The sequence below is a fragment of the Pogona vitticeps genome, chromosome 1 (genome assembly GCF_051106095.1).
Source record: "Pogona vitticeps strain Pit_001003342236 chromosome 1, PviZW2.1, whole genome shotgun sequence".
Classification (NCBI taxonomy): domain Eukaryota; kingdom Metazoa; phylum Chordata; class Lepidosauria; order Squamata; family Agamidae; genus Pogona; species Pogona vitticeps.
Genome location: NC_135783.1, coordinates 103,252,089 through 103,271,470, shown reverse-complemented (window position 1 = coordinate 103,271,470; position 19,382 = coordinate 103,252,089). Strand labels below are relative to the sequence as shown.

The following is a 19,382-nucleotide window of genomic DNA, read 5'->3' as shown; positions in this document are numbered from 1 at the left end:
GGTCTGAAAAGCAGAAGAGCAAAACTTAAAACTAATGCATTATCAGTCACACCTTTAGCTGGAATGTGTTACTTTTTTGGATATCAACGGCATAACAACATATACTTCTTTTGTATTTTAATGTTTTTACTGTCTGTTTTCATATATTACTTAGTATGAGCTTACCTCTTATGTTAAAAATGTTATTTTAACAAGATGTCCCCATTTTAAAGGTTTTGCTTAAAATGATAAAAATGTGTTTTTTCAGTTTTACGTAATTAAAAAAATAATGCATTACCAGTAATATATTACTGGTGACTAACTGTGTAATCTAGATTCGCAGTGTGATGTAGTGGATAGAGTGGAGAACAGAGTTCAAATCCCTGCTCAGCCATGGAAATTCACTGGGGGATTAGAGCTAGTAATAAAATTTTAATATCTTACATACTTTGAAACCCCTAGTAAGGTCGTTTCCAACTTGACAGCACAGAACAAACACACAACTATGTAAACTATGTTCCTAAACTCAGCTTGTTTTGTATATAAAATGCACGCAGGAAGATGCACTCCAGTAATGTAGTCCACATTCATTCATAAAATATATACCATACTTTTCTTTTAGTGAGCTCAAGGTAGTATGGGAGCTTTCTTCCTCCTCACTCTATCCTCATACTTGTAGATCTGGCTGAGAAAGAGTGACGCACCCAAGGTCCACCACATACCATGGCCCACGAGCCACCATATGACCTTAAACAAACCCAGTGTCACAGATTTTTAACGCTGAGCAGGGTCAGGCCTGGTTTTTGCTTAGATAGAAGGCTATCAGAGAACACCAGCAATCTTATGGATGGTTAGGAAAGATACTGATCTGAAACTTTGGAAACCCTGCTGCCAGTCAAAGTTGACATTGTTGGATTAGATGACCTAACAGCATGACTCAGTACAAGACAGTTGTGTCCTATGCTTTTATGTTTCAGCTGGAACCCGAACATGAATCTCTCAGGTCTCCCATCCAGTACTCTAACACCTATACATTACTGCTATTTCTATGAAGATGAAAAGTAGTGCATGTTTTACAAGGAATTACCTATAAATTAACAGGTTTGTGATCTGGCTGCTTTATAGGAATAGACCACAAACATTTTGTATCCTCACCAGGAGACTGCCAAGTAGAATACATCACAAACTGTTCTGGAGGGAGAAAGATCTATATTTTGAAGCCTTATTTGATATCTTTCAGGTGAATGAAAATGTTTGACTATAGATCGAGTTTCCATATAGAAAAATCTCTATGACTCCAAATGGAGAAGAGATAATCACACTCTTCAAGAAAGGTGACCCATCAGATGCCTGTAATTATTGGCCTTCTTGATGTAGCCTCCAAACTTTATGCATGGTATCTTTTGAACAAGTTGTTTGAATGGGATAGTAACTGAACTATCATCCTTGGAGAATGAGCAGGTTTTAAAAAGGGTAAAGGGAAAATATATCAGGGTTTCATCCTATATCATTTAATTAGTAAGTTCACTAAGAGCCCAAAGAAGTTCACCTTTGTAGATTTTTCATCAGCTTTTGAGCTGATAGATTAAGAGCCCTTACAGCCAAATTGACTTATACAGTACCTACCATGTTTCCCTGAAAATAAGACAGGGTCTTATATTATTTTTTGCTCCAAAAAACACACTAGGGCTTATTTTCAGGGGATGTTTTAATTTTTTTATGTACAACCATATGTTTATTCAAATACAGTCATGTCATCATCTTCTGATTGCTGTACAATGCTGCACAATGGTGGAGGGCAGGGTTTCATTTAATTGGGGCTTATTGTGGGGTAGGGCTTATATTAGGAGCATCCTGAAAAATCATACTAGGGCTTATTTTCAGGTTAGGTCTTATTTTCAGGGAAACAGGGTACATCGTAATAATGCACTGAAGGTGAAAATTAGCTTACAAGGGACTTTATCACAACAAATTTATATCAACCAAGGGGCAAAACAAAGTTGCATTCTAGCATCTTTTCTATTTAGTCTTTATATTAATGACCTGATCCCTGGAATGGTTTCCACGTCCTTTTTTCCTCTAGCTATTAGCAATCTCAAGATTTCAATTTTGCCTCATGCTGATGATTTGGTTTTGCTATCCTTGAATAAAATTGGCCTTAAAAGAATGTCAACCAAATTTGGGCAGCTGTGTAAAGACTAACATTCAACAATTGTCCAGAAACTAAAACTGTGGATTTTGGTCACTTGATGGCCATACCCTTCATTTAAATAGCTACATTTTGGTGAGAGATTTTCTAGGAAGCCATACCTAAATGCCACTACTTTGTTGAGTGCCAGAACTATTGGATAGCTTACAATTTTTTTTATGCTAGAGGTGGTCAGATGATAAACCCGTCTATTAAGTTTTTTGTGACTAATGGTTGGGCTCAAATGCTTTGTGGAGCATAAATATGAGGAGAGAGAGTCAAGTCCAACCTGGGGATTCTGCAGAAGGAATTCATGAGGCAGAGATTTAGGAGCCCTTCAAAAATTCTTAGGGTTCAACTGAATCTTCCTGTAATAGCTGCCAGAACTGATCTGGCCTATTTTAGATAATGGCACAGATTAAATGGGTTTGGAGGACCATTCAGTTGCCAAGTTTTGCTGGTTGGAGAAGTTGTGAATTGGAGGATAGGTGAAGTGGTATCATGAAAAGTTAAAGTCCTAAAGTCTTCCTATGGAAAAGTTTGTCTGTCTCAGTCCTCATGGTCTTAGAAATTAGCTAGCCATGTCAGGTCAGGCACAATTGGGTCATAATTCTCTATTAGGTATCCTTAACTTCAAGTTAATAATGACAAGCCATGTTATTTTGAGGCACTGACCTTTCCGCAGCTCTGTAGAGCTTTTATAGAACTTAGATTCCATCAGATGCCCTCTGTATACAGTATCTTGAAGGTAGATACCTAGGAATTCCAGTTATAGAATTTAAATGTATTTTTGGATGTAATCAATTAAAGATATGATCCATTATTTATTGTTCTTTCCTCCTTTACATAGATCCTAGAGAATGTCCTTCATCACCTATCATCCAGTTGCATCTCTGTCATCCAGTTGCATCTCTATCATCCAGTTGCATCTCTATACCTATCATCCACTTGCATCTCTGAGAAAGTAGTAATAGAATTGCTTGCTGATAAGCAGTTATCTATTGCACATGTGGTAGCTCAATTCGCGTTTGCAGCCAAGAAGTCATGTTCTTGTTTTGTCAAGGATCACAACACTTTAATGTTGACAATGAAGAAATGTAAATAGTGAAGGATTTTGTATATTTTGATTTAACAATCAATCCGAATGGAGAATGAAGCCAAGAAATAAGAAGAAAACTAAAACTAGGAAGAGTAGCAATGAAGGAATTAAAAAAGATCATCAATTGTAAGTATGTGTCGTGGGAGACCAAGACCAAGATAATCCATATACTGGTATTCCTGATCACCATATACTGTATAGATCTGAAAGTTGGACAGTAAAGAAAGCTGACAAGAAAACAACTGATTTGTTTGAAATGTGGTGCTAGAGGAAACCTTTGTGGGTAGTCTGGACTACCAGAAAGGTGAATAAGTGGATCCCAGATCAAATCAAGCCTGAACTGTCTCTGGAGACAAAAAATGATGAAACTGAGGCTGTGTCCTATGTTGGATACATTATGAGAAGGTAGGATTCTCTGGAAAAGGCAATAATGTTGGGGCCGGTTGAAGGCAGCAGGAAAAGAGGAGAACAAAATGCAAAATGGATTGACTCCATAAAGGAAACCATTGGGTTGAGTTTACAAGAGCTGAGCAGAGCAGTTGAGGACACAACATTTTGGAGATGGCACATTCATAGGGTTTCCATAAGCCCAAGGTGACTTGACAGCATGTAACAACAACAATTCAGTTGCTCAGGGCAGTCTGAATGTGCAAGGATGCAAAGTGAACTAGTCCTGCATTTTCTATTCGAATGTGAATTTAAGGTTCTTGGTTCCTCTGGCAAGGAAAAGAAAGAAACAAAGAAAACGATAAGTCTTGCAAGATGGAGTGTGAGTGGTCAATGACCAGTACAAGCAATTCAAAGGTTACAGAAGTCCATACATACTTTATAAAGCTCTTTATCAAAACAATGGAATAAGTGATGTTGTCACCCCAGCAGAATAAGTTCTGTGTTTTCTGTAAGCATCCATTCCTAAAGCTGCATAAAGGTACATATGCTCTTTGAAGTTGCCACTGAAATGCACCAGAATGTGGACTTGGCAATGCCCTGGTCGTATTCAGACAACTGTAGCCCTTTCAAGAATACAGAGGCACGCTGTAAATACGATCGCACATCTTTCGCATGTTACCGTTGATGTAATGTAAATGGTACGCTGACTTAGCTCTTATCTTGTGTGATATTGCTACTTCCCTTCTGCTGGCTTCTTGATTCTGGTCTTTGGCCAGCCTCTTGTCCTGCCTCTGCAAGTCTACACATGTTTTCAGACCTTGTAGTTGTGATCTTCCCGGTGAGTTAGCAAAGAATGTTTCCAAAGCTTGCAGTGTCTTATGTTTCTGAGGGATGCCTTCTGTGTAAGCTGATTCTAAGTTTCTATTATTAGTAAGGCTTAATAGACAATTGCATTATTGGAAATAAACGGTTGTTGGAAGGAAATGGGAACCAATGTATAATATGTTCAGCACTACTTTGCTTACACAATGTATGAGAGTTGAAGAAACCTGTCAATCCCTGAAGTCTCCCATGAGTTAGAACCTTCATTTCCTTTACTTTCTGGCTTACATGGAGAACATACGTATGGATGACAGAACAGGGTTTCTGTGTTAGTTAATTTTGATCTATCGGTACAACAAAATTCTACTTTTAGTCTTCGCTTGCTCATTAACTAAACTGACAATCTTCCCTGCATGGTGGAGGACTACCCATGCTCCTCCTCTTCATAATGAGTGTAATGTGTGAAGAGACATGTAGGTTTACACACATAGTAAAAATCTGCATAATTCCTGATCTCTTTGTCTGGGGGCGGGCATCTGTCGGAAGTGCAAGGAATGCCTCTGATCTTTCCGGGGTCTTTAGGTCCCTCTTAATTTTCTGAACATACACCCAGTAGATCAGCTTTGCCGAATGTAGGGCTGCTGTTTTTTTTTATTAGAAAAAGTTACAACTTTGACCTGATTTTGATATTTCTTAAAATGAACTAAATGGAAATCAGTATGTGGCAGGTTATGGTCCAGAATCAAGATCAGGTATCATGGGACACCTGCTGTATCTGTTCATCTTGCTTTGTGTCTTTGATCTGATGTCTGGCGGTTTGCAGAAGAGGAAGAACTTAACCTGAGTTCTGCTTCTAGACTAGGAGCAGGCACAGATTAGTTTCAAAGGCACCATGATTTGGTGTTTATCATTTATATGAGGATTGGGAGTTGTAGTCCCGATTAGTCAGTGTTTAGCCACTTGCACCTCTTCAGATGTTGTTGGACTACAGTTCCCATCATCCTGCATAATTAGCTACACCGGCTTGGACTGATGCGAATTGCATTTCAACAGGATCTGGCGAGACAGACGTTCATCCCTCTTTAGCTAGACAGTGGCTGACAAGCAATTCAGTACTCTGCCTGGTAGCTCACTTTTCTCCTCCAGAGTCTCAAACAGATATTTGTGAAGTCACACATTTCATTCCAGGCTTATCACAGATGTTCTCAGCTGAACATGTATACAGTAAATTACTTGGGATAGAAACTGGGGGGAGCCAGGGCAGTTTTAAAATATATAAATTAAATAAATAAATATATAAAATATATGTTGTATTAATGGCTATTAATAAGTTTAATTTAAAATAATTTGAATGCATCACAAAATTGTGCTGAGTGAAAGTATTTTGCTGCCTGAAGTTCACCTCTCCCTCCTCTTTAAAATGTCTCCATATACTCTTTAGACCAGCTAATATCCTCCTCTGTGTCCCTTTATGGCGCCAGCTGATGTTGGTTTACTCTGCTGCTTGGCCGTGCCACCTTAGCTAGCATCAAAATCAAAACCACATTTACTAAACCAGGTTCGACATGTTGGCTTGCAACCACAGCCAGCTCTTAAAAATTGTGACTTAGCTAATGGATGGAAGCAGCTGGTGGCCTCATCTACAGATACTGTATAGACATTATGTCTCCACATGTATACTGTGCTTCCAGATAATACTAACATTAATGCACTTATTTATGGATTTATAATGAATGAGTTTTCCTATCGCAGCAATTGATATGAGGCTTTCCTAATACCATTGTCTTGCAGAAGTATACAGATCATAGTGATTGGTCTTTTATCCTTCATGTGTGCTGCTTCTGGAAGCTGTTATTATTTATATTTAGATTTTGCGCACAATAAAAGTCTGAAGTGTGTGCAAAAGATTGCAACACTCCAGAAAGAGTTAAACTTTGATTTCAATAGGGTGTAAATATATTTAGTTTTGTTAAGGCATTTGTAAGAATGAAAGCTTTTTAAAAAATCATATTTCAGAAATATTTTAATTGTATTGTGGCATAAGACAATAAAAAACAATAATTTCTGTTGTATGTTAATTTGACATTTAGTATGCAAATTTGGTGCTTTGCAATGGAAAATATGAGGATTTTTCTAAACAAATATCCACATTGTGTTACAGCTCAACTGCTAGAAGCACACTAGTTACATCTCAATATCTGCAACAGTTTTGCTTTATATATTTAGACATTCTTGGCCTTTAAGAAAATGTAATACTTGTGTCGCCTTTTGTTCTCTTGAGATTTTATTACATCTCACAATAGCATCTTTTCATCTCTTTCTCTTCTGAAATAGAGATAGCTTTGTCCCCTGGGATTGCTTTTAGAAAGCCCTAGGAAATTGCTGGTATGTCTTTCTATTGTTATTAATTTGAGGGAAATATTTTTTGTCTTCTTAATGGAATATTTGAGTGGTGCATATCCTAAAGTGAGAATCTTTGATATTAAGTTAGTGGTTCATTTAGCTTTTGGTGGAAACAGCCATAGGATTCTGCTCTGGTTGACGATAGGCTTGAACATCTGGCCCTATACTCAAAAATAAGATGTGGTTTAGAGACTGTGTAAATACTGCATTATGTATGTGGCATCTCTTGAAGTCACACAGGTCCATAGTTCTCAAACTTTGGTCCGTAGACACCCAGAATTCCCTCTTCAGTCTCCATACAGGCTGGAGATTCTTGGAACAGAAATCCAAAAAAACCAGAAGAGCCCAAATTTGAGAACCATGGACACAGGCAACAGAGGCAGATATCTTAGGAATTTAAAATCTGAAATAGACGGTGAAGAAACAAGGGAGGGGAGAAGGGAGAATACAGGCAAATGGAAATTATATGTACCCAAAGCTTTGTTGTAGCTGGAAAGGAAGTTTGAGAAGCTAAGCCTAAAGCTGCAAAGACCAAGTAGAGTTACTAACATGATGCCACGGATTGCTTTTTATTCCTTCTCGATGCTGGCTGTTTGTTTGTTTGTTTAACCCTCACAATCTTTTTCTCTGAAATGCCAGATAAATTGCAGTATTTTATGAACAAATAGCAGGTACAGAAACACTAGACAAGTCTTACAAAAACAATCTTCCTTTCCAGAGCACTAAGAAACCCATAAGCAGTGCTACAAGGTTTCCTTTCTTTTTCCACGAAAGAACACTTGGGACCTATAGTATACTTTCAATATCTTATTTACCAAAACATACGTAACTGAGTGGAATCACTAAATACTGTATATGCCCACAGCGGACTGAGTTCTGTTTAGAAATCATACACTGGGCAAAATGCTTTTGTGTAAATGTACAGTACACTGGCGGAACCTGATGACATCATCAGTTGGTGCTGATTAAATTTAATGTAAATTAATTAAAAGCTTCTTATCCCACCCCCGTTTTAGGTTCTGAGGCTTCCTTTTGCCCTGAGGAGGCTGTTTGGAGCTTTGGGTTGTAGAGTGGGGGGGGGGAACAAGCTATTAATCACAAATATCAAACCAAATCAACTCAATTCCTGAATTGCTGCCACCAGCATTGGGACCACTGGTGGCAATCTGTGGTTTTTGGTGATTAAAAACTACAGTACTCCGATCCCTAGTCTCCCAAAGGCTTCCCCAGATTAAAAAACAGAGAACCTCAGACCCTAAAACAGGGGGGGGATAGAAACTTTTAATTAATTTAAATTAAGTTTTACTGGTGCCAGCTGATATCATCAGGTTTCACGGGTGTAAATTTACACCAACATTATTTTGGCCTCTGTGTTTGTATTATTATTATTATGTGTTGTCAACTGATTTCAACCTTAAGACAACCATAACAGGGTTTTCAAGATACTGTATATAATATCATCAGGTTTGAAATAAAAAGATTTGAGCACTCTAATTAGAGGCTGCTGTTGAGCTACTAGCACTCATTCATCACCAAAGGATCCAGCTTCATCTATGGATTTGAGACTTTTCCATAGTTATGAATGTGGGAGACGGGAGATTTCCATAAATTATCAGCTGATCTTTAAAAAGTTTCTTTTTTGGACTTCAACTCCTAGAATCCCCTAAGACTGCTGAGAGGTTCTGGGAATAGTAGCCGTGCAAGTTCCTGAGTTCTTCAGAATTCCTAGGAAAGATTGTACAGAAATATTTGAAGCAGAAGAGGTTTCTGACTCCAAAAATCTTTCCCAGATGTTGCAGCCATTAGATCTGTCTACAGTTAATTTCTGTTCCTAGAGTACAATATGCGAGTTATCATACAGGTATTAGATCATTCCTATTCTTACTGGGATGGAGAAGAAATTACCGGTTCTCATTTCTAAAACACTTTCTTCCATGCATGGTGAAGGTGCTTGAGTGTATCAGGAAAGCTGAGAGGAGTGTTGTTAGGAGATTAGACTCTGTTCAGAGTGTACTCCTAGCAGAGATACTCAGAGCAGAATGGCCAAATCTGAGACACCAGAAGAAGATGCATTCATTTTGTTCAGGATTAGGAGCTATGTCATTAGAAGAGGACTGACAGTCTCATTGGTGATGGGGACAGAGAAACTCCTGAAGGCTAGCTCCTGGGAAGCAACAGTAATGGAAGGCGACACTGATGGAGGATCTTTCACAGACAACAGCAGTGACATTTAAGCTAACTCTGGTTAGCACTGTGCAGAAGAAGTCAATAGTGAACCACTTTTGAATATTTCATATCTAGAAAACCAGCAATGAGACAATCCAAAATGAAATCAAAGATAGTTCTGGAAGATGAGAGTTCAAGGTTGGAAAACATTCAGTTGGCTACTTGGGAAGAGGAAAGGACAAGGACAAGTAGCTTTGTTAATAAAGTAACTAGTTTAAAGCTGAAAGGATATTTACTTGGCTGATATGTTCAGAAATGAAAGGAACATTTAATGATGCACCACACATATAACTGGGACATGAGAAGTAGGAATCAAGCTAAACTTGAAACTGTAAAGCAAGAAATGAAACGTTTAAACATTGCATTACTTGGTGTGAGTGAACTAAAATGTACAGGAATAGGACATTTTTGAGGTAGACGATTGGAAAGTATTTTACAGCAGTGACAAGATCCAAAGAACATTTGGCTCGAACACTGAAGTAAGATGTAACACAAGGAGTTAAGGCTATAATGCAAAGTCTGACTGAATAATGTCAATAAGATTTTTTTTTGGAAAGTATATTATCATAACTATCATTCAAGTCTGCTCCAAATACAGATGCTGAAGAAGAAATTGTAAGCATGAATGCAAGTGTGTAGGACATAACTAAGCGACTGGAGTAGAAAAGTATGAAAGAAGGGAGAACCAAACATTGGAGATTTGGGTTGAGGAGACAGAAGACCAACTTACAGGATTCTGTAAAGCCAACAAATTGTTTATTGCAAATACATGTTTCAGACAACAGATGGATGACTGTATATAGAGCCGTCACCAGGTACCTAATATAGAATTTAAAAATACTGCGTATTTGGGAGGAGTTGCTAGAGAAATTCCATCTCTCTGCCAAAAGAAAACTAGGTGCTGATTGTGGTATTGACCATGAATTTTTTAGTATAAAAAAAGGAGTAAATAGTGTCAAAATATAATTTAAATTACATTGTGTAAAATCCATGTAAAGAAAAGATCTGTGTCATTAAACATAATTGACAGAGAACCAGAAAAATTGTGAATTGAAACCGGAGATATTATCAGGGAAGAATGCATAAAGACAGTTCCTGTATGCATAAAGACAGTTCCTCCTCCTCAAATGAGAAGAAAAGCCTAGGTGCATTACTGATTAAATGCTTGCAATTGTTAAGGACAAATGAGAAGCGGAATTAAAAACAGATAGAAAAAAATCCTAAATGCAGCTTTTCAGTGGGTCAAACATTAAGAAAAAATAGAAATACTGTAACAATAAGTGCAAAGAAAGAGGAAAGAACAAGAGGAAAAACAAGATATGAATGGCTCTTTGATTTTTTGGATTTTCTATAAGATCTTAAAATCTAGTTAGAGATGCTGAAAGTTCAACAAAGAAGCATATTAACTGACCAGGAAAAAATAAAGAGAAGATGGAAACAATGTATTGAAGAACTGAACAGAAAGATATGAAATGAGGGACAAAGTCAGTTAGAGAGATGTGAGTTACAGATGGTTTTCATTTGGGTGGTGTCTACATGGATTGAGAAAGAATGTGAGCACATCACCCTACCCTGCTGCAAGTTAACCATGGTAGCCCATGAAAACAAACAAAATGCTAGATCTATGAGCAGATAAAACATTGATAGGTGATTCTGCAATACTAAGTGACTCTGAAATCTCCATCTTAGATTGAGTTTAATGACAGACATCTTAGCTGCAAGATGTAGTCGTTTTTTTAAAAAAATTCTAGTGTTGTCCCCTCTATTTTTCTGCACCATGAAGAATTCCAGAGACCACAATGTTGCATGCTGTTTTGCTGGTACTAATAAAGGTATTGCCCATGGATGTTACATCAGCACAGCTTCAACAAAAAAGAAGAAAGTCTAAAACTCAACAAAACCTGGCTCCCAGCACCGAAAAATACTGCTTGCAAAAAGGTCAACAAACTCTACCCAGACACAAGGACTGGTGATCACTGCACACAAAAGACTAGCTAACGACACCCATCAATCACAGTGACAAATCATCTCTCCCCCTTATCACAATAATACACCCATAATAAAAAAACACCCTGATTGCCATAATCACCCAATCTCCTGAAAAGGAGAAAAAGCTGATCCCACAACTACGAATACTCAGCTACCCCACACACTACACCAGAACACAGAGAGAGTTTTAACTCCTGTCCTCTGAAGATTCTGGCCGCAGAGACTGGCAAAATGTTAGGAAGAAAAACCTCCAGAACACGGCCAAACAGCCCAAAAAAACCTACAACAACCATTGGATCCCGGCCATGAAAGCCTTCGAGAATACATTTACATTACATTTTGCTATGTTTTCATGGACTAACACAGTACTTTTGTTTTTATATTTGCTTTGACATTTGTAATCCTCCAAAAATATTTTTCCCAACTGTGATTATTGTGAACTTTTAGGATATGGGTCCAGACTACAGTTCTTTAACTTCAGTTCTTTTGGATTCAGTTTGAAGGTGTTGGTTGCTATTCACCTCCTAAGTGCAGAGGTAGAATGGACAGAAAGAAACCTGTAGCTAAATGAATAAAAGAGATAATTTATATATATTTTCTTTACACCATGTCCCTTGTGTAGACATTAAACAGGAATTGCTTTTTTCCCTTTTAATTAAAGAATTGTGTGCTCTCAGTTTCCATGAACAGTGGAAAGCTTCAATAGCGGCACTTAACCTCTATGAGGTTGGCCAAGACTGTATGTGGGGCTGCCCATGAGGCTGTCATGGAAAAGTCAACAGACCCAGAACAATGGTGGCCAAGTTATTGAGTGCAACAAATATCAACATATCTCCCCAATTCTGGCTGCCTTACACTGGTTACCTGTCTGTTTCCATGCTAGCTTCAAGGTGATGGTTCTAAGTAATAAAGCCCTAAATGGTTTGAGACCTCAGTATCTGGCAGAATGCCTACTTCCAACAGGATCTGTCCATCCTACAAGAACATCTCAAGCAGGCTGGCTGGTGATACTGACCCCAAGGGAGGCCCAGAGGGAGAAGATGAGGAACTGGGCCTTCTCGGTGGTTGATCTTTGACTGTGGAATGAACTCCCTCCTGCAATCCATCTGGTCCTTTAGCTGGCAATTTATTTAAAGTAATTAAAAACTGTGTTATTTAGGCAGGTATTCCAGAATGTTATACCTGTGGATTCATCTGAGATTAGTTAGCTGAACTGATCAAGTCCACCATTTAAGTGTTTTATATGTTTTATGCAAATATATTTTTTATGCTTTTGATTGCAGCGTTTATTTTATTATTATTATTTCCTGTTATGTTAAATTGTATTTTAATTGTTTTGTTTGCTTTTTTGTAAACCTCCTAAAGCAGCCTTTGGCTAGATGGATGGTATAAAAATAAAATAAAATATTGTTTAAGATCTGTGTTTGTTTAAATATACAAGATGAACATACAGTAGATGGAAATGGATAGGATATGACTCCTAGAAACAATAAATCACCTGGCCTACATCAGATTCCTAGAGACAACCTGGTTCCTCTAGATCCCATGAAAGCTTCGGAAAATTAAACTTTTAATGGTGGACCCTGCTACTTATAGGGGAATTATAGATCAAGAAAAGTAGAAGGAAGGAAAGTAACTTTTTAAAGTTCTGAATCCTGTGCTCAAGCTTTCTCTGATTCATTTTCTGTGCTGGACGGTATTTCAGGTCTTTTTAGTTCTCAAGACTGTATTTCCTTTGGCTCATTTTCACAGACATGGGATCATTTTTAGTGGGTGACAGGAAGAAAGTATGCATGTCCTCTTACTCCTGTGGTCCTCCTTCTTGGCCATTTCTGGGGCATTTATCTGTCATTTTCCTTCTAAAGGAACTCGCTGGCACTAGCTGACCACTGAACATGCGGTACTTTAAGCAGTCCTTATGATTCCATTAAAGCTCCTCTTTACAAACCAAGGGTCTTCTTTACAGCATTCAGATACTAATGCTATAGAGTATATTAGAGCAAAGTAGCAAATGTAAAGTTGTCGGTCATCTATTTGAGATGTAACTGCTGTCCGTCATACAGTGCAATTTGGATAAGTAAAGCCCTGTCTGAGTTGAGGAAGTGGAATTTCCTAGCAGATCCATTAAGGCAAGCATACATATAATGTTAAACTATAATTTTGGGGCTCAAAACATGTCCCTTTAAATGGCTTGGATAAGACACTAGATCTCTCTCTTTTGGACTTATCATTAGATATTGCTTAAATCTGGAAGTACTTTGTTTCTTGTAGGTTGCATGGGCATAGTGGAGCCCTTCTGATGGTGCTGGGCTGGGGTTCCCATCAGCTCTAGCCAGCATAACTACTCATAACAAACAGTGTGAATTGTGCTTTAGCAAAACATGGAGAGTTGAATGTTGCCTCTGTTGTAGGTAGCGAGTTCTGAACTCCCACAGAACTTCCTTGCCTCTTCATTTCTACTGTGTGCATATATTATAGAGGCACTACATCATTAAGACGTGGCCTTTTCTCTGCAGAAACTTATTTTCCAATCCTGGCAGGGAATTTTGGCATGTAACTATCTATGAATGCAAGTACTGTATAGTCATTGAAATGGATGCCTAACTACCCTGTTTCCCTTAAAATAGAACCTAACCTGACAATAAGCCCTAGTATGATTTTTCAGGATGTTCGTAATATAAGCCCTATCCCAAAAATAAGCCCCAGTTAAGTGAAACCCCGCCTTCTACCATTGTGCAGCAACCAGAAGATGGCATGACTGTATTTGAATAAATGTAGATGGTTGTACATGACAAAAATAAAACATCCCCTGAAAATGAGCCCTAATGCGTTTTTTGGAGCAAAAATTAATATAAGACCTTATCTTATTTTCAGGGAAACGGTATGTCTGAATGTTTACAAGGAAGCCTGTGTGATCTCAAGTGCAACATTATTAAAAGAAGGACACACAATGTTGGACACCCCCCCCAATTATCCCAAAGAATGTTGGATATATACTTAATGGACCTGTAATGGGACATAGCAGCCAAGTTGCACATAGCATAATTACAGGGAACCGAATAGAGCTGTCAGTCAATTAAAGAAATATTAGTCAATAGTGTGAATTTTAATTTCTCAATTAAACCATTTTGAATGTGCATGGAACATTTCTTTTTCCTCAATTACTTGCCTATCTGTAACTTTTGCTTGCTTCATCTCTCTGTGTGTACACTGAAGTGAGTTTAAGCCCCCTGTGTGGTGTTCCTAGTAAAGAGGAAGTTGTTTATAACCTCCCTGTTTTGGATGAGATCAAAACACTGGCTGGCATGGAAGCACGATTTTGGAATCCTTCCCTGGATTTCCTGGGCAAAGAGAAAATATTTCATGACCAGCAGCCACTCTGTCCTTCATTTTGGTCTCCAGCAAACTGGAGCACTGCAGTTTTCAGTCCTCAGAAAATGATGGAGCATTTCAAGCCTTCATCAGATTTATCCCTTGTAAAAAATTTGGATGACGACTGAAGAAGGTGGGAATAGAAGTTGTGGGTGTGACTTTCCATCTTTAATTGTTGCTAGGATTTTGACACAAAGTTCTAGGTTTTAGAGCAGAGGTTCCCAACTTTGGGTCCCCAGACGTTCTTCAACTAAAGCTCCCAGAAGCCTTCACCACTAGCTGTGCTGGCCAGGATTTCTGGGAGTTGTAGTCCAAGAATATCTAGAGTCCCAAGGTTGGGAACTATTGCTCTAGAGGATGGGGAGGGAATCTTTGGTCCTCTAGATCAGAGGTTGTCAACCCCTGGTCCGCAGCCTGGTGCCGGTCCGTGGCCTGAGCCGTGGCCTGAGCCGGGCCATGAAGACAGACCTCCCGCCCCCCCTGCATGCACTCACCCCTGGAATAGCTGTTTGCGCCTGCATGCACGCTCGTGCGTATGTGCGAACGGCAGCACAGTGCTTGTGCGGGTGCTCGCTCTTGCATGCATATGCGCAAACGGCAGCAGCGCTGTTCACACACGAGCTTGAGCACCCGCACAAGCGCTGCACCGCCATTAGCGCATGCACATGAGTGGACTCACGTGCGCAAGCACGCTCATTCATGCATGCACACAAGCGTGGGGGTGCTCCACCTTCCTCAGCTGGTCCACGGGGTGAAAAAGGTTGGGGACCCCTGCTCTAGATATTTCAGACTACAACACCCATAATCCCTTGCCATCAGCCAGGGTAAATAAGAATCAATGATCAAAATAAAATAAAATGATTTAAATCACAATTTAAATTAAAAAAAAGGATTTTTAAATGTAAATTGCCAACAAAATCTACTTAAAAATTTAAATTGTGGAACTGTGTAAATCAAATCCTCCCTGCCATTAGCCATGCAGGGAGAAGTTTACAGGAGTTGTAGATCAAAATAATTGACGTGCAAAACACCTCCTAGGTGTATTGTATTGTATGTATACACATTTTATGTTAGTGTTGTCATTAACTTTCTTTAATAACATTATTAAAAAAAAAAAACAAAGTTTATAACAATATGCAAGGTATATTTGCAGCTTTCTTTATTCATCTTAAAGGACTGCATATTTAAAATTATGGATGTATTAACAAAAAAAACAACAACCAAATTAAAGTGTTAAGAGAACTATTTTTGACCAGAAGTGGGCTACTTCAATAGCGTTATCTTGCCTGTTTGCTAGATCCTCTTTTGTACACATGATAATGCATAAATTGTATACACATAAATGCTGCACCAATCAAATTTCTTCACAATTGTAGAAAACCCGCCCTATATCTAAGTAGCCCCATTTCACTTGTGATCTTCCTATTTTACTTCAAAGTTTATTAAGTGACTTCCAGATGGTCCAGCCAGAGTCTTGTCCTGGTGAGACTTTTCAGCATTCATCCATTTGGCAAGTGTATTGTTTTTTTTTATCTCCACAGATTTAACGCAGTTTCTTCTGGTTCAATATTTAGAACTTGAGATGTGTGCAGAAAACGTTTCCTCAATTTTAGCCATTTTCTAGGGAGTTGGTATCTATGAAGTAGATCGGTTTGATGCTGTATTTATTCCCTTATTTTGTTCGTTATTTACTAGCACCTTTTAATGTACTTCTAGAGTGGCAATGCCAGCCAAATAATAGACTTTTTCAGTGGATGTAGGTAGGTCTTGGGCAGCCAGGAATAATTCTGCATGATTCGTTAAGAGCATGTAGCTATCAATAACAAAAATCTGCCAGAGGTTAAGAATGGCCAAGAATTTAATTGTAAATTTTCTTTCACTATAACTTTATCAAAATCTATAAATATTTTCATACTCCAGATTAAAATAAGGAACTGATATGGAAGAAACCAAAACCTACACAATCAAGTCTAGGGTCTTAAACACTTAACTTTTAAGGCTCTGGCTTTGAATCTCTGTGCATTCAACCATGTTAGTGCCGAATTAAGATTCTCATCCCTTTTTTCTTGAGAAGCTCCCCATCTATGAGAAGCTTCCACCTCTATGGAAGGTAGTACAACATGGTACTTTCCATATTGAGGATGCAGTATCTATTAAATGGTGCAGGTAGTGGAGAATTTTGTTTCCATTTTTTTTGGAAGAATATTTATTTATTTTATTTATTATTTAATTTATATCCCGCCTATCTAGCCAACTCAGGACCACTCTAGGCTGCTAACATCATCAGATAATAAAAATTAAAATACATACAACAGCATAAATAATAAAAACTTTACAAAAATAGAAACCAAGTGCAGAGGAAAAGAAAAGAAACATCAGGAGTTGTCTGGAGGAAAGGCCTGCCGAAACATCCATGTCTTCAATTGCTTCTTAAAGATACCCAGTGAGGGAGCCCCGCGAATCCCAGGAGGTAGATTGTTCCAGAGGCGAGGAGCCACCGTTGAGAAGGCCCGATTTCTTGTCTTCTCCTTCCGGGCCTCCCTCGGCATAAGGCTCCTCAGCCTCACCTCCTGGCTCGCTCGGGTGACATGGGTAGAACTTGGTGGGAGTAGGTGTTCCGCCAAGTATCGAGGCCCTAAACTGAATATACAGAATGTCACAAATATCTTCATATTTCACAGGGGGAAGTAAAACACTCCTCAGATTTCAAAATGTTACATACTGGAGGGAATTAGAGTAAAAGATTTCCCCATCCCTAGCAGGAGTTCTTTCATGCAAGATCTGGTGGGAAGAAACATCATCATCATACCATGCTTACTGGAGCAAAATGAATGTATAGATTCAGAATCTTAAAATAAACATCCATTCACTGCTTGTTCGGCAGCAGGGAAAAGAGACCTTCTGGAATAAGTTCAGGGCTTGTGCTAGTCCTCTCTTCTGTGGCAGGGAATAGAGTTGTGGAGTGTAGAAGGATTTAGGTGTGTGTGCGTTTGTGTTTGTGTGTGTGTGTATGTGTGTGTGTTGTGTGCCATCAAGTTGGAGCTGACTTATGGTGATCCTAATAGGGTGTTGGTTAATAGGATGTTTAAGCAGCAACATTGCCATGGATTCCATTACCACCCCTGCTCTGTGAGTTTTCTTCAAATGTGGACAAGCCGGGATTCCAACTGAGGTCTCCCAAGTCCTAGTCCATGCCTCTATTCACTACACCATACTGGGTATAAAGTTCTCCATATTCTTTCCTTTTTATTGACTCTTGGCAATTTGTACCTGGAGCAGTAGTGCATGCTCTATTGATTTTTCAATTTCCATGTTTAGGGCCTGTGTGACAATGGTTTCTCGTGACATGAGGCATCATAAAAAGATGAGTGAGAGACTATTTAAAAATGGTTGTTGCACATGCCATAATCACAGCAAAACTAATAGCGCTATCACTCAAAGAAATATTAATTGTGCAAATTCCAGGCTTCCATTAAATCTTAGTGAATTTCCATATGAATAAACAGTTCTGCAATAGTTTTTTTTCTTTAAAAACATTATTTCATTGAGTGCCTCTAGAAATGGCTTTTGTTGTACAATTGAAGTTGTAGTTTGTTACTCATCAAGCAAATATATTAATTAATAAATGACAGAAGAAAGGCTAATGAACGGGTAGCAAAACTGACCAAACAATGAAAATTGGGGGAGGATGTAACATCACAAGTCACATTGAAGATTTGTCCATTGACATAACACTTGCTGACATTTTAGGGAGAACAAAAACAAGGTTCTTTTCCCATGACATCGTGAAAAGAAAAGTCCAGAAAGACCTATGCGGAGTTTATTTTCAATGGCATTTGTATATGGATTTGATTGAATAGGTTTGCAATGCAACAACTTACACCTAATTGTAAAAATAAGATTTTTAGGAGTAGTGGATGAATCTGAAACAAATAGGGTTATGAATATGCATGAATAATTCCCCCCCCCCAAATCCATGCAGTTCATACAAAGGAATCATACCAATCACAGTTTAGGACTAATGTTTTAGGACTAACCCTAACACACTAAAGCCTGAGACACCTTGTTGATTAGGAGGAACGTCTCCATGGGTTCAGCAAGTTCGTGGAGAGGCATGTAGGAGTGTGCAGGCAGGTCTTGTACACTCCTGCAGCTGCATGTCACATCTCCTGATAACCCTCCACAGAACACTCCTAAGGAGAATTCCTCTGTGAATACAAATGTATGCACTCAGAACTGTTTCATAAACACCCACTGGGCCATGGAGGCAGCACTAGACCATGGAAATGTTAATGAAAAGCAAACATGAACGTTACTTTAAAAAGAATCAACCCATTGTTGTAACTATTACTTGCTGGCAAAACTGATAAGTCATGTTCTGTGTATTCATAGAAGTGTAGTCACAGGATAAAATCCCATTGTTTACCATTTTTAGGTGTAACTAGAGCAGGCCCACTGAATCACTGGGGACTTAGTGTGTCAATTCCTTTGTAAATTCCATTCATTCAATGGGCCTACTCTAATCAACAGGATTTCAGCCACAGAATTATAGCATGGGTGACAGAAATAATCCACAGCTAAACCCTGCCAGATAAATGGCCATCCAACCTCTGCTTAAAAAGCAGGCAGGTTGACCGTCTTTTGCATTAAGTCCATTCCACTGCTAAACAGTTGTTTCTGTCAGGAGGTTCTTCTCAATGTTCAACTTAAATCTCTTTCTTAGAGTTAGTAATGTGTTATGGGTTAAATCAGTGGTTCTTAACGTGGGCGATAATGCCCCCCAGGGGGGCGATTTCATTTTTCAGGGGGGCAGTAGAACAAAAAGGGGGGGCGTGAGGGCGCTGGAGCAGAAGGGGGCAGTAGGGGGGCGTTGGAGCAAGCCAAACCTGTGAAGATGGCTGCAGCCTTTTTACA

The 19,382-nt window shown here is 38.7% G+C and overlaps 1 long non-coding RNA gene across 4 annotated transcripts in view; it reads left to right on the top strand.

Annotated features, from left to right (window-relative positions):
• The window catches only part of LOC110072891 (uncharacterized), a 601,139-nt gene that overhangs the window by 3,597 nt on the left and 578,160 nt on the right, over positions 1–19,382 (top strand). The gene's annotated exons all lie outside the window — the stretch shown is intronic.